This window comes from Nilaparvata lugens, chromosome 2 (assembly GCF_014356525.2).
Source record: "Nilaparvata lugens isolate BPH chromosome 2, ASM1435652v1, whole genome shotgun sequence".
In the NCBI taxonomy this organism is placed as follows: Eukaryota; Metazoa; Arthropoda; class Insecta; order Hemiptera; family Delphacidae; genus Nilaparvata; species Nilaparvata lugens.
This window is the reverse complement of record NC_052505.1, coordinates 85,875,868-85,892,508: the sequence shown is the minus strand read 5'-3', so window position 1 is coordinate 85,892,508 and position 16,641 is coordinate 85,875,868. Positions and strand designations below refer to the sequence as shown.

The window sequence follows — 16,641 nt, the reverse complement described above, 5'->3', positions numbered from 1 at the left end:
TCGTCTGAATCGCGGGAGGCATAACTACTCGCTCACCCTTGATTCTTCTTATGACTGATTGTATAATAATAAAGTTTTCAGAGGTAGTGTAGCGGTCGCTAAACACTGAATACAGATATCTTAAAACTATTACCTGTGATGAAACAGCATATAAAATCATACAGGTCGAGCAAAAATCCCAATGTAGATAATTTACGGTAATGCGTCTCTAATAAGTTCCGAAGGATTAAAATAGGGTTCTAAGGACCAGAGATCGTTCGGAATATACTTCGAGAACAGAGTCTTGTCGGGCTTTATGCTCTATTGTAGGAAATTATATGGTCTCCAGCTGCATCTGCCATACAGTCGAAAAATTCGCTCCCAAGCCGAAGTTGGTAACAGATAAAAGCTGATATACGAGCAGGTAAGGACAGAGAATAGGTAATCTTGATCTGACCCCACAGACTACATCCACTTAGATCTGTTCCAATATCCAGGTTGAATCAATTATTTTAATGATCGTACTTGATCGGTTCTTGATCATATAGAACGTGTCAGACACAATAATTGACAGGCTTAAGAAATAATCGAACTCAGAAGACGAATTGACAAGATTGAAATATAATATAATAAAATATATAGTTTGACAGTGCAGATTCAGAGCTTGAATTACAGATTGAAAATAGTTTAACATTAACAAAAATAATTAGGAGTTTGCTTGTGCTCGCATGATACCATGCATGATCCAACAGAATTTATAATTGATAATTTAACAGTTTTTGAAAAATTGTGAAAACAAATTATAAAAGATTTTTAAAAAATCACTCGGGTCGTGGTTCTGGCAGCGGAGGATAGTTAATCAACTACAAGTTCTTATAAATTCTATATCAGATAAAATCTGGGATCTTAATAGTTATAAGCGCTTGTCGGCGTGGCCATTACTTTAACGAAGAAGTGTCTGATCATGTCTTGTCTTGTCTCGACTAACCGGTGTACGCCCAGCCTTAGTCCTCATCTATTGAGTCTTCCTTAATCACATTATAATCACCCAATAAGTTTCATTCACTTTTTTATTTGAACTAAGATCAGATCAGAGAAATTCCTGAATAGATCAGTATGAGTTTGATTTTCTGTTTATTATGTGAATGATATTCTGGAAAAAAAAATTTATTGACCCAATTATCGAGAAGAAATCTCACATTCTACATTCAATTCTAACATTCCATTTGTTTAATTTCTTCTCGAACCTCAATTCTGAATTTTTCAGACCATTTTATACCACAATTACCTAAATTGAATTCCAATTATCACACCGTAGAACGTGTTTATGTAGCAGCAATTTTGTTCCATTCAATTTGTACAGCATTTGAAAAACACATCATCATTTTAAAAGCAGCATTTTACTCAAACAAGTAAGGGTACTTAAAAAAGTAAAGCTAGTATACAAGCTGTGATGCAACGTGCTAATGAGACAGCATAAGAACTGTTATGATCAGAACTAATTGGATGTTTTTATTTCCAGGTCTTTCCATCGGAGCTCAAGCTTCTGCTACAGCTTGTAAGTAGTTGTTCAATGCATGAACATTCCATTCCATAATAGAAAATACTTCTGTAATTTTAAAACCTCAAAATTATGTCATGTGTTTCTCTTAATAGATTCTCTTTGTTGAGTGTTCTCATAGTGTGTTTTCAATTATTAATAGAAATATATTATTATTATAATATTTCAGACGAAAAAACTAGTGATTTGTTAGTGTCATATTGAATTAAACTCTATTCTTTTCAACTCTATACCTTAGGTAGTTTCCTTGTTTAATAATTCTTCAAACAGATCAAAACTGGACAATTTTTGAGTCGTTATAACGACTATATACAACCACGATCTAACAACCACAATTGACTCGAAACATTTACATTGGAATGAAGTTCTTCAATCATTCAGAATTATCATTTAGATCTGGAATAGAAACTTTCCACAAATTACACATAATATACTTTTAGAATTTATATCAAATCAAATCATTTATAGTCAAAATACAAAATGTCACAACAACGTCAATACAATTACATCATTCAATTTCTAGAAACTAAATGCTTATTATGTTCGTACATCTATATCTCTCCGATTTCTACGGTACTCTCCAAAAACATGTATTTTTCTTCAATGTTGTTTTCCATCACAAACTGCTTATTATTAAATCACTTTTTGCTTTTAGAAAAAACGACTAGTAGTCAGATATTTTACAATAAATGAATTAATCACTCACTGGACAACGAGATCTTTCGGCAATTCCGCCATCTTCTTAGTTGTACTCATAGACAAATAGAAGGATAGGATGGCAATTTTTGTGGCTAAAATGGCTAAAAATTGCCATCCTATCCTCCTACTTGTCTATGAGTACAACCAAGAAGATGGCGGAATTGCCGAAAGATCTCGTCCATTGAGTGATTAATTCTTTTATTGTAAAATATCTGACTGCTAGTTGTTTTTTCTAAAAGCAAAAAGTGATGTATTTTTCCTTGCTGTCTTAATCTTGATTCAGTTACTGAAAAATAAGAAATAAATTTCAATCATTGCAGAACTTGGTTCAGAAACCTGTATGAGAACCTGGCTTTTTTCAACGATTGTTATATTTCTCGCCCTTACTACGGTATCTTTGTGTAGATAAGTCCCCTTCAAGAAGAATAAATTCGGCAGAAGGCGTCAGAATAGCGTATATTATTTTTTTCTGAGATAACTATTTTTTCGGTAGGATAGTTGAGATTGAGAGGAAAATGTTGATGATACTTGAATGGAAGAAGCTATTAATTGTGTTGACTGAATACCTGGAGGCGAGAAACGCTGTGGATGCCTCACCCCCACCCCCCAGGCGTCTTAGCTTGAAGTCCCTCTCAACATTCCTGAAAGTGAGACGGGAGTAGTTGCAAACACCTCCGGGATGTTGAACAACACTGGAGATGCAGAAGCATGCAAAATACGATGAGCATCCAAGAGAGTGGTTGACTCGAGTCAAATTTACATGGACGGGTTCAGGCTATTATACTAGCTGGAAGTTCGTCTCTACTGGATTGAAATAATGATTGATAATTATTATCTTGGATTACGTAGGAGCTTTGATATCCTCACAGCAACTTGCCAAGATGGTAATGATCCTTGGAAATTTGAAGCGTCTATTATTTTCTCTCCTCATCACTAACATTGATTATCGATATTGTGATAATTGACAAATTTCTCAGGATATTGAAACGTTGGCTGTCTCCTATCCTTATCACTGATATCGATTATTGATAGTGTTATAATCTTTTTGTGTAGTTGAGAAGTTGATATTGTGGTAATTATTTATATTGAATGAAAAAGACTAAGAAATTGTCAAAAAACCACTGATTTATTGATAACTAGAAAGACCGGTTTCGGTTATTACACCATTGTCAATATCTGATAAACTCCAAGTTATCAATAAATCAGTGGTTTTTGACAATTTCTTAGTCTTTTTCATTCAGTCTTATAATCAGCATATTTCTTAGAATACTGAAACTTGTTGATTCTTACCTCTTCCTACTGCTGATATTAATGATTGATATTGTAATAATTTACATAAAATTTCACTGATTTCGTGATTGTGTGAATAAATGGAGTAAATAAATAATTCAATATTAGCAGAGCCTTGGGGAAGAAAGCGAGGAGAGATAGTATAATGGAATTTAATAGAATAATGGCTGGTTCTGTCCTGCTCTACGGAAGTGAGTCGTGGGTAACAACCAAACCACTTGAGAGTAGAGTGCAGGCGGCAGAGATGCGATTACTCCGCAGATCGCTGCGATCGGAGAGATCATTTTAGAAATGAAGATATCCGATCTGAGTTGGGAATATTCAATTTTAATGAAGAAGTTGTAGAATACTCAAATCTGAAAAGTATAAATACCAAGTATCTCTCTACCTTTGTATAAATACCAAGATCGTATAAGAAGAATGTCTGCAGAAAGGCTTCCCCTTCAAGTATTAAATGAAAGACCAGAAGGTAAACGATCAATTTGAAGGCCACGTAAGAGATGGCAATAAATGTAATACATGTTATGTATGAAAGTGAATTTCTATAACTCTCTTGAACTCTCTAACTACTGTATAAGTTGTTTGTAAGTCGGAACAGGCAATAGCATAATCCTTGCACGTAAGATGATAATGATGAATGATTAATTCAATTATTTCTGGATGTAACTGAATTACTTCTTAGCGAAAACCAATCGAAATTGGAAAATCTTCTATCTAATAGTGACATAAATCTAGTGAGTATTGTTGTTGGGTGAAATGGAATCTTCAAATTATTATGGGTCTATTAATATAATTCACATAAAAACAAAGCACAACGGATAGTCCAATCATAGAAACTCTATGAATATGGTTATGGTGAAGTGTACTTTATTATAAACATTTCTCAAATATAGTTTCTGAAACTATATTATAAGCGACAGCATAGTTGATTTCCGTTTTCATATACATCATATTCCTGGCAATACATTGTCATTTGTGATAAAGAATCAATAAAGAGTATTCACATTATATTGAACTCACATAGATTGATGGTGTTGAGGCTCAGAGTCAATTCCCATTTTGGGTGTCTAGGAAAGTATCATTTTAGGTAAAACAATGTTGCCATCATCAGTAGAGAACTTGATTCAAGATAAATTATGAATCGATCGCGTAGATATTATATGTTCACCTCCTCACTACCCTAAACAGAACTGCGGGGTCAAAAATTGTCTTTCAAACTTTTCCTTCTATACCCTTTTTTGAGCATTCATTGACTGGACTATAAGCTGTTTGAATGATTACACAGCTGATCTCCCACACAGACACAGCATCTTCCATTATCGACAGACGACGAAATCTGTTCTTCCATCCAAGGATGAATTATCCTTTTAATGTCCTTCAGCGAGTTTTTCCAGGTATGAGACCTAGTGCAATCGAATCTTTATATTATAAACCTAATTTGTTCTGAATTTCGTGAGAATCGTTAGAGCCGTTTTCGAGATCCGGTGAAATACAAACATAAAAAAACATCCAAACATCTAAACATCTAAACATCTAAACATATAAACAGAAATTACTCGTTTAATAGTATAGGATATTGCATCATTATCTCCCCATTTTTGAAAAGGCCAATTCACTTTACAAGGCTGCTGTGGTGGTTCTATCGTTGATGTCCTCTACGTCTTTACACTATCTCAAACGATTAGACTCTCATCCCGATGAAATATGAAGAAGCCACTTGTACGAAAATTTATCGTATAATAGAATGTAAGCAGTTATCATGACGGATTGATGGCTGGAGAGAGAATACAGCTGTCTGTGTACTTGTGATCGCCAATTGTACCATCATCATTTATTCAGGAGAGAAGTGGGATAAGTCACGATAATAATAAGAGGGATTTGGGATGCTGGAGGAGGAGAGGAAGAGGCTGCATTGTGGCGAGGATGTGGAAGTGATCTTAGTGCTGCTTTTAGGTGGAAAGTTGATTTCCCCAAGGCACAAACTGGCTGTGTGCTCAGAGCTCAGGCCTGGATACACGGATGGGAGGATTTGCCGGAGAAAGACAAATCCACATTATCGCCGGAGAAGACAGATATGGGCTACCTGTGTGAATTATCACCCATCGATATTCCATTTACCGAAAAATACTGAACCACTTACTCGGAAATCATCTCCCAATTACTCGAGTGTATTATGCATTATTGGAAGATCCTGACCTACACTGAATATGCGTCTCGGTGGTTGAACTAACTACACGATTACTCGGGAAGTTCTATCAGCTCCATAATTATTCAAGCTCTTCCTAGATGCCTTCATCAGTACCGGTTTGTAACAGCCGCCTTACGCTCAACGCACAAAGGGATCGGACCCGTTCTGTATTGAACACCTGTGCCTCAACTTGTAAAGTGAGACATCCACTTTCCCTAGATTCTTGATTAATATAACATTCAATGAAAAATAGAGAGATGAAAGTGATCTTAAAGTGTGTAAGAAACTATGTAATGAAAGTATCTAAAAACTGATGCCATATCGTAGTAGTTTCCAAGTTTTCCATATATAAAAAGTACCCACCCCTACCCCCTGTGCTAAGGGGGTGGGGGTGGTTCAAAGGTACCATTTTTTGGTTTCTCGCATATAACTCGAAAAAAAGCATTTTACAGACATGACTATTCTATAAGAAGTAAAAGATTACATAATTTCCCACAATATTGAACTCACAACTTTTTCTATATCTCTTTCACTTTTCGAGGTATCCGCTCTAAAAGATGTGACATTTTTGAAAAAAAAACACATTTTCCTTCAATTTTTTGCTAGTTTTGCTCTAATAACTTTTTGAATATCGATGGGAAAAGTCCATGCTAATCATGAGCTTATATAGCATCAAATTCTCTTCAATAACGACTCCACAAGTTTACGCATATCCCCACGCCTGTTGCAGTAGCTTCAGTGTTGAGTGTGATATCTTCAGTTATGCAAAAATAGAACAATAATTGTTCTATTTTTGCATAACTGAGGATATCACACTTCAATTATTGACATAAATTATCAATTTTATCAATTACTGTATTGACAAAAGATTTTGGGAAGAATGTTTTGAACACAATTTTTGACTTGGCAGCTTTGCTGGGACCAGATAGGGGGTGAACATTTCAAAAGTCCCCATCCCTACCCCTTGTGCTGAAGGGATGAGGGTGGTTTAAAAGTTGAATTTTTCAATATTTTGCTTACACGCTCATATCTTGAGAAAAATGCGTTTAACAGACATGACTAACTATCCAGAAATGAATCTTGATGAATTTCTTACAATATTTGTTCTTTGGTGATTCGTGATATCTCCAACAGTTTTCGAAATATACGCTCTTAAAAGTGTAAAATTGTTAAAATAACAACTTTTAATCCTATTTTTTGATGTTTCCGGGCCTACAACTCTCCAACAATGCATCGTGAAAATGAATGTTCACGGTAGATTTGTAAATTTTGGTCTTCTCTTCAATTTGATGTATCAGTTCACTACTTAATGGGGGGTGAAATTTTTAACTCTGCAACAAGTGTCAACTTAGCAGTTCCACACCTTCAATAGACGGGCTAGAGATGCGTATTTTGGCTATGTTTACCTCCCAACTAGTCTTTATTAAGCTAAAAAGTCAAAAATTATGTACCAGATGTTCCAGACTCAAATTTCATTGTCAAGTGATCAATTGTTACAAAATTAAAATTTCACCCCCCACATTGAATTAACGAATTGACCGAATTAACGGCCGGCAGATTCGTCCGATCCAACGGCCGAACGGATCGGTTAAATACGGTTCCAGTGGACGGTTACCCTTAAAATAAAATAGGGGTACATGTGATTAACACATTATAAAATATTGTATATTTATACTTATTCATAAATTGTTCGATCACGATGGTATCAAGACGGAGATTCATTATCTTTATACACGAACAAAAACCTAGGAAGTTGAATGGTCTGGAAGATTAAGATATTTCTGAAGAAGGAATTTTATTACAGCACTAGAGGTTGGTAGCTTCTGGAGGATTGCGCGCTAGAACTAAACTATTACAATGTTATCTGGAGTATCTCAACAAGAAGGGCCAATGATACGTTACTCGTTTCAACGTTATCTCGACAATGGACTGTGAAGCTTAACAAACCAATGAACAAGAAGAATTTATTAATATCGTCTTGGAATTCCGCCAATTTCCAGCTGATAAGACTAGAATACCATTTCAGGAATTTATCTATTCGCACAGGTTCTTGTTCAAAATTTCAATTCTGTGAAGTAAGATGCTAGAAGCTAGAAATACTACGAATGTAATCTTTGAACAGAACTGGGGCAAGTTTCCCTTATACTTTTCAGTATTCAAGAAGTATTTCTTCTGGAATGGCATTGAATTTAAAATATCCGTAATATAACATCTTCATGAAGAACAACTGCAATTTTTTAAAAATCCGTGGTGCTACTTTATGCCCTTCATGTTCTCTTATGAAGATCATAGCTCCATCAGCTATGAGGAGCTATATAGCTCGAGGCTCGAGGAAGGATTTATAATTTAAAGAGATGATAGGGTTAGTTTTTTTTATCACTTCTGTTTGATGACTTTTTATCGACAAAAATATTGATCTTACAATTCGACTCAACCAATATTGCTAGACAATGTCAAAAATGGTTTCCTATATCATGAGGCCATTACATGAAATGTGTAATTCCATCAGTATAATAATTGTAATGGCGTTCAAATGCGCAGGCACCTTTTAAATAATGCACAAGTCTAAAGACTTGGCATGATAGACTCATTCACAGTGGACGACAGAAATGTGAGGGTGATGTTAGACACAAATGTGAGGGTGGTGTAATTATTCAATGCAGGAGTTGAATTAATATACAAAAACTCCAACTCTGGAATTTTAAATCTCTCATTTCCAGATTCCGCCTCTTCCAACTCTAAACTATCACATCAGATATTAGTATGCATGTAAACAATTTTTTGGCTCCATTTTAGAAAAGTTCTGATGCTTCTCATTGCTGCCAGGAGAAAAAAAAGTTGAGCAGCCATTTCAGTTTGTGCGCGCAGGAAGCTTATAAATGGTTTTCAGGGTTTGGTAGAGGAGTGGAGGAGTTAGGAGCCGTCCGCATACCCAAGGGATGTGTATTACCTTGTTATGTGGGGCTGTACCCACTCCACCATACTTGTTTGTTTCAAAGGGCTTGAAATATTAGCGAGAAGCTGATGAAGTTGTGCTCTCTCACAGTTGAATAATTCCGCCATCCAAAGACTGGAAACACAAAGCTCCAGTAAGCACCAAAATAAAGTAGGCTAGTGAATCACCAGCTCAACAAGCAAACTAATGTATTTTCTTATTTGATTAAGGATATTTTATTGTTGCATGGCGATTTTTTCAACATTTCCTACGAGTCAGCTTCACTGAAATTAGCATTGCTACCCAGTTAATCAGCTACCTTAGATCTTCCATCAACAACGAACTTCGTTTAATCTACAGTGATCGCTAAATTGATCTTATCTCCAATATCCTAATGATGATTTTTTCACGTTATTCCAAAATAAAATTATCATGATAATATCAATATTTATACTTGACAATACTACTACTTGATAATATTATTAATATTATGATGCCCAGTTGAGAACTGGCTCAGCCAGTTACATTTGTATTCGAGAGATCGAATTAATTGAATACAAGGTCTCATCTTAATCAAATTGATTCAATCGTGGAATAATGAACTTGAGAATACTTTGATATTCACCAAGTCTCACTCATGTATAATTTAAAGTTCGTTTCAACTCAGCATATGAACATTTCCCAGAACCTTCTAAACTGTTCCTAGTGAGGTTCTCCATTAATTGGAATCGATGGACTATTGATACACTAATTTATTCGCGAATTTATCGCGAATACTCAACCTAAATTAGAGTTACTCAAACTTCACTTTGTATAGATAGTTTATCAATGAGAGATTTTTCCATATAAATGGAAAAGCCGAAATCAAGATAAATTCAGCGATTAAAGAGTTGAAAATATTTTTTGAGGCTTAAAAACAGGTTAATAGATTTAAAATAAATGGAAATTTATTCAATGTGGATGTTTCATTCCATTATTAGTGAGTTGAATCATCTGATTCACAGGATCTCTCTTGACATCTACTTTGGAAATTTATAGAATTTGAATGTTCTCCTTGATTCTTGGTGGTTGGAATTATTTCATTCACAGGATCTCTCTTAAAGTCCATATACCATTGCAGCAAATTACATTTCCCCAGCAACCTAAACACATGATCGTATCGTTGAAGAGTATCTCAAAGGCTGAAGCTCTCACAGCAATTGAATGTAACTCAATAGTCCTCTCCTGCAATGAAATATTTGTCTGTTGCGTATAATAATACACAGTAACCAATATTCAGGTTGACAATGATTAGTAGACAAAGTTGCATGTAGCAATAGCGTCATATATGCGTTGGTTACTCTGTATGAACAATGCAGCAGCGTAGGGTCATAATAAACATCAGGCTTGATGTTCAGACGCTTTGGCTATTGAAGTTGTTTGGGATCCGAGCAATACTGAATAATTTGCACATTCCGGGAACGCTCGGTCATCTGTTGCTCGATTATAGCAGACAAGAGTGTAGCTGCACTAACCTTGTTATGTTTCGCCGCAAAAGCTAACTGGACTCTGAGGAGAAATTTGCACACAAGAGTACATACCCACGAGCTGGCCATGTAATGAACAAAGCATAGAGCTGATGCCTTTGGTCTCGCTAAAGACCTCGAGTATTGGTCCAACATGGACAGCTACCTTCAAAGACCTTAACTGTTCTAGTGGATAACGTTATGTTGTCTCCTGTTCTGATACTGTTCGCTTTTACAATTTCTGAATACTGTTGAATCAACTGATCCTAATACAAAAATTGGTCTTTGACTATGCAATCATAGAACAGAGGTAGCTGATTCGGGATTTACTTTGTAGATCGAAATTCCCAATATTAAACCGATTCTATAGAGTTGGCCTGCATATATTTTTAGAAATATTTTTTTGTCAATTTCAAGTTAGTTGCTAGGAGTAGTAGTCCTGGTAAGAACTACCTATCTTATTAATTTAAACCTTTATCGTTTGGAAAATTGCTCATAAGAATTTTTAAACTAGATTGTGAAGATCTATATTTCCTATCAAACGTGAGTCCCCTACAAATAGAAATTCTAGTTTTATTGTGAACTTGGATAATCCATCTTTATCAACTGATTCACCTTGTTCGGTCTTTATTATGTAGCCTAGATAATTCGAAAGAATAATCAAAATTATGGAATTAATAATCAGATTTCATCTGATGGGCTACCGTAGTACAAGAAACTGTTTTTTCTTTTATATTATGAATTATTATGCTAAGTTTATTTATAGAGCGGAGCGGCCTTACTCGTCTGAGTATTTTTAGTTGTATTAGGATTAGTACACCCCAATCGGGCTTTATGCCTAGGGTTGTCCATTTTCATTTCACATTTTTATACCTTTCTTTGTTATTTCGTGTTATGTTTGTTTGTGAAATGAATAAATTGATTGTGAAAGAGTAATAATAATAATAATTTCAAAATATGGCACAACAAATTATGCGCCGGTAGTGAGTTTTTCGAAAAAAAGAATTATATTTAATATTAATGAAATGATTGTTGGGAATCGTCGAGAAAATAAAAATAATATGACAAACAGTAAGGACAACAAATTATGCGCCGGCAGTGAGTTATTCGAAAAAAATATATTGAACATTAAAGAAATGATAGTTGGGAATCGATTGATTGAGTACTTTATTTATGTAGATTACAATACATACTGGCTTATACACTTAAATCTTAAATACAATAGCTTACAATACAGCAAAATTATAGATGAATTTACATAATAGAGACTAAGAAAATAATTATTGAACTGTATATGATATGAAAAAGCAATTTGTGATATGATAACTATAGATAATAATTATATTCTTATGCATATACATAAATTGGCGGAGCATTGGACATATCAATGTCCATTCTTCGGAAAGAATATTAAAAATATCCTCCCCACTAACTCTCTACCAAAATCTCGATGGGAGAATAAGAATAATATGACAAACAGAAAATAAAATAGATAAATAGCTAGAGGTAGAGACAAATAGCTATCGTGATTCTAGATGCGATGATATATTTTTGGTTTGGAAAAGTGAATATTACGAGAGTTATAGCAGACGCTACCGCCATTGATGCTGGGTTGAGAAGTGAAAAGGTCTCACACCAAAAAGTAACAGAGGTTCGATGAATAGCTAAGAAGACGGTATTGGTTAGGGAAGCGGTCTGCCTTTTCCGAATAGGATCGCGATACGGTGATGCCTAACCGTACTTACGTACGTGAATTTGCGCAGCATCATTTATCTCGGCGTGAGTAGATGGAATGGAGAGGACAGAGGAGTGTGTTGCAAATGCTGTTAAGCCTTGCCGCCGGGATCGGAGCCGTCAGGTGCGGGCAAACCAGCCATTTGTTATCTCGCTCCCCGAATAATATGAAGAACGGAGACCCATTCCAGAGAAGAGGACCTGCTGAAGAAAAGTGGGACAGCCTCCCTCCCTCCCACCACTACCAACCTCATCTCTGTGGACTCACCCGCTGAAAGAGGTCCTCCCCCAAGTTAATTACACTCCGTGGCACTCTGTTCAATATTCGCTTTTCCCCTCCATCTCGATTTTTTCGGACGATGATGTTTCGCTTCAAGAACGGAAGCACTAACAAGTATCCTCGTTACATTCTATCCCCCAGGAAAAGCTCACACCACCCACCTTTTCCTTATCAGAGTTCAACTCGCATGCATTGTGGAGCTCCAATTATCCTTCTCATAATAAAATTCAGAACATAAAAACAATCAGTGGATGTAAAATGAGTTACCATCAAGGGAATATCATGCAGTTATTCAGGGGAATATGATCCCCTGGTAGAGACTACACTCACTCGTCAATTCGAATTATCTATAATTCAATTTTCACATCACCGTTAGCCGAGAGATAAAAATCAAGCAATCATGAGATAAAATCCCATGCTCATTCGATCTTATGTTCATATGAAATTATCGATAAACTTCGATTCAGGATTCACCGAATAGGTTGATGAAACCTTTATTTTTTTATCTTTAGTTTCAATATCTATCATTATAATAAACTTTGTTATTATTCTTTCAAATTCCATTATCATTCATAGTTTGTGATACATTTAGAGTATAACATCAACCTTCAAAATTCAAAATTTTTAAATCATTATTCCTGGACCGAAAATCAAGTGACGAAGCAGTGTGTGATTACATAAACTTATCCTATGGACAACATAACATTCTATCAAAATTTTTGGTGGGAAATAGTACAGGCTCAGCTAGTTTTTCCTCCAATGTCATAAATTGTATTATGATTATAGTGTTTTATACAATAAATAAATAGTCTGTGTTTTTTTTTATTATTGCTTTCTGTCTGATAATTTGCGACTCCTCCCTGCACACGGACAAATCATCCAGGCAGGGAGAATTTATTCATGTAATTCATAACACTTTATTTTGTAAATATGTCATATTTTATGAATAAACTAATTTGAATTTGATATGAGCAAAGTATCTTTTTAGTAGGAGACTGAAATTATTTTTAAATAAACTGGAATTGATGTTGATCACCATTTTTGTCAACTTTACAGAGAGGTGGATGATAATGGGTATAATAATGATGGTATTTTATTGGTGCATAATCCAATGACTAGTGTACCTCAGTATAAAAATCCATTAGTAATATGATTTTAAATCATATTTTGTTGTTTCATACTTCAAACTAGCCGTCAGGCTCGCTTCGCTCGCCATATCCGTCTAGCCAGGGGCGGAGCCCCCTAGTTGAACTAGCCCGGCTAGTTGAAGTATAAAACAACAAAATATTATTTAAAATCATATTACTAATGGATTTTTATACTGAGGTACACTAGTACACTAGTTCTGGACCCCCGACTGGATCGTCCAAGAATGAGATCAGCAGGCTCGCTCCGCTCGCCTGCATTTTTCATTTGAGCATTTTTATCATATGTTAGGACGATCCAGTCGGGGGTCCAGACTCAACGTCTGGCTAAACGGATATGGCGAGCGAAGCGAGCCTGACGACTAGTAATATAATATTCCCAGGATTGAAGTAGCAGTGGCCAATCAATTTTTCCGCGATAAATGCATTTAAATCTTCTACTTGGTGCCAACCTAACAAAGTCAACTCAACTTAATGCCAACCTGACAAAATTATTAATTTAGTTGCCAGTTAACAACTGTTTCGAAGAGGTACTCTATCTAGATTATAGTTCTATAGTAACATATGATATGGAAATTTCAATTATAATTGAGAGATTGGGAGAAGAAGAATATACATGCTAAAAGACGAACTTTAAACCCTTAAAAACAGCCCTTAGAGTTGAAATATTGCCAAAAGATTTCTTAGTGCGCCTCTAAAGGGCCAACTGAACATACCTACCAAATTTGAACGTTTTTGGTCCGGTAGATTTTTAGTTATGCGAGTGAGTGAGTGAGTCAGTCAGTCAGTCAGTCAGTCAGTCAGTGAGTGAGTGCCATTTCGCTTTTATATATATATATATATAGATCCTAGAGTAAAGCAGCTATTTGGCCACATGTTCTCGATACAACATAACGATCAATTATTTTTTTAAATAATTTTACCTTCCAATGTTATATTTAACTAGAATGTTTCCTATGAATAAACTCCTCTGATCGAAATGCACCCCAAGATCAGAGAAATTATTATCAATAAAGCAGTGTTTCACTCACGGCGATTCATAGAACAGCTTTAAATTAAGATGTTAGATTGTTGATGTTTATAATTAGATATTTATAATACATCTTGGGAGCAAATAAAGCTTTGCATGGTAGCTAATTGCATTTTCCTGTCATGTGTCTACCGGATTATATCAAATACTTTTTGTACCTGTCTTGCAATAATTTCATTTTCTCGTTACTTTTGAAGGTAATACGGAAGCGAATGACGATGAATGTACATTAGCTGTAATGTCTACACTACAGCTTATTCAAGAGATATCACGTCGGATTTGGAAGGCAGAACGTAGAGAATCTCATTAAACTTCTTTAGAGGCCCATCTTCGAAGAACATAATTCTTGCCGATGGGCTCTTTCTGCAGCTGAGCCCTTTTCTACTGCCTCAACCCTTCACTACTTCTTTCCTCCTCTGGCCCTTTATGAGGTGGATGGAGCTAAGCTGCATTGCTCACCTCCTCAGCTGACTGTTTATATAACCTCTCCTCTCCCCCCGCCCACCTCTGTCTCACAAGCCTTTCCTAACGATGATTTATGGAGAGAACACCGTCTACTTCCATTTACGGGTAAACCTGCGCGAAAAAAATTACCGTATTCAAATTTCTTGTCTCCATTATCTTCTCGTTTCCCAACAGAAGAGAATTTGCTACTGTAATTTTAAAAATGAAAATGGGACTTGCATCGTAATGATCTCCAGTGTCGTTCGATGCTCAATGATCCTCTCATTATCTCATACGAGAGGATTTCTCCAGACTGAGTTATCTGTCTAGTTCATGGAAAATGTTTCCTTCTACATGATTTGTCTGGTATTCACAAGTATTTTAATCTACACTATAGTGAGGTCCACGTTATAATGGCAGTGTTTGATTGGCAATGGTATTGCTATCCTTGTCTATCATCCAACAAGGCGGATAGTGCTATCTCTTTCTCGCTTTGCTCTGTTGCTCTGTTGACGGTCTGTCTTTCAACAATGTGAAGTTAATAATTTACTAATAAATATTTCATCTTAATTATAAGATTATGAAAAAATATAATTTCTTGCTTAATAAAATATAATAGATTATTTTAAACGAGAATGAACAGTTGATATTACATCAATAAGTCTGTATCAGCTACCGTCTATAGAAGGCATTTACAAGACTGAGGATCGGCAACGTTGATCTCCTATATTTCTCCACTGCCATTATTTATAACATGTACCTCACTATAGGAGAGTCCAAGTTGTGTGGGTACAAAATGTGTAAATCTTCGCAAGCTACTCAATCGAACTATTTTGTAGGCTTTATTGCCTGATCACTCGATTAGAATATCTAAATTGCTTGCTATCAATGTGTAAACAACATCTTTTATTACAAGCTATCATCAACGTTTAGACCCATTCAATATTCATTTTCCATTCCTTGTGAGAAACATCTGAACCGTACTATTTCAAAATAGGGAACTGATTTAACTTATTTTTTTCAATGATTTAGACTATATTATATAAAATTAATATTGTAGTAACATTTGTAATGTATTTATGATGTGATGTTTATGACTTGTGTTAATATTGTATTATATACGATGCATAACATGAAAAATAAAATTGAATTGAATTGAATGAAGCTATGCTCATTTGATTGCTAAGTACAACGGCGTATTTGGTTGAGATTGAAACGAAACAATGAAAGTATCTGTTTGGTAACATAAAAATAAGGAACAATTCCTTGATATGCGACGTTCACCATAACAGAGAACGATTAGAATCGAGAAAAACTATGTCAGTAGAATAATAAGCAATTGTTTATTATCGGTGATAATCGCAAATGTCATACCTTTCATGATATTCATGGAGGGATAAAAAAGTATCCATATTGACTATGATTGCGAAAATGATTCAATATTTTCATTTGGAGTCATAGAAAGTTCACTTTTTGTTTTGAGGGAAACGATGATTGACTACCCAATTTCCTCTTTTTTTTTGTGATCAAGTTTGCGGTACTCAGCAGAACTTAACTTTGCGGCATGAGGTCATTCAGAAATTATCAGCTTCTGCTGGGAGTCTGACAACAATTCAGAACTTGTTTTCTTGAAGGGAATAGGAATTTGTTGACCCGTCTACTGGGCCCTACGACGAAATTAAATTGCCCAATGTGGAAGAGGAGAGTTGGCGGCTGTCCTCGAGAAAGTCGTCGAGGAAAGTTGTAGCTGACCCAACTTGTCCCGCAGGTAGCAACTTGCCAAAAGTGTGGGGCAAGTGACTCGCAGCGAAACTTCTCTTGCAAGTTGCAAACAACACCGGCACTTTAGTT

The 16,641-nt window shown here is 35.4% G+C and overlaps 1 protein-coding gene across 2 annotated transcripts in view; it reads left to right on the top strand.

Moving 5' to 3' along the window:
- The window catches only part of LOC111046304 (protein CEPU-1-like), a 150,792-nt gene that overhangs the window by 26,176 nt on the left and 107,975 nt on the right, over positions 1–16,641 (top strand). For both annotated transcript variants that reach the window (XM_039421975.1, XM_039421973.1), the window contains exon 2: positions 1,502–1,537. The gene's annotated coding sequence lies outside the window, so the exon portion shown is untranslated. The remainder of the gene's footprint in view (positions 1–1,501; positions 1,538–16,641) is intronic.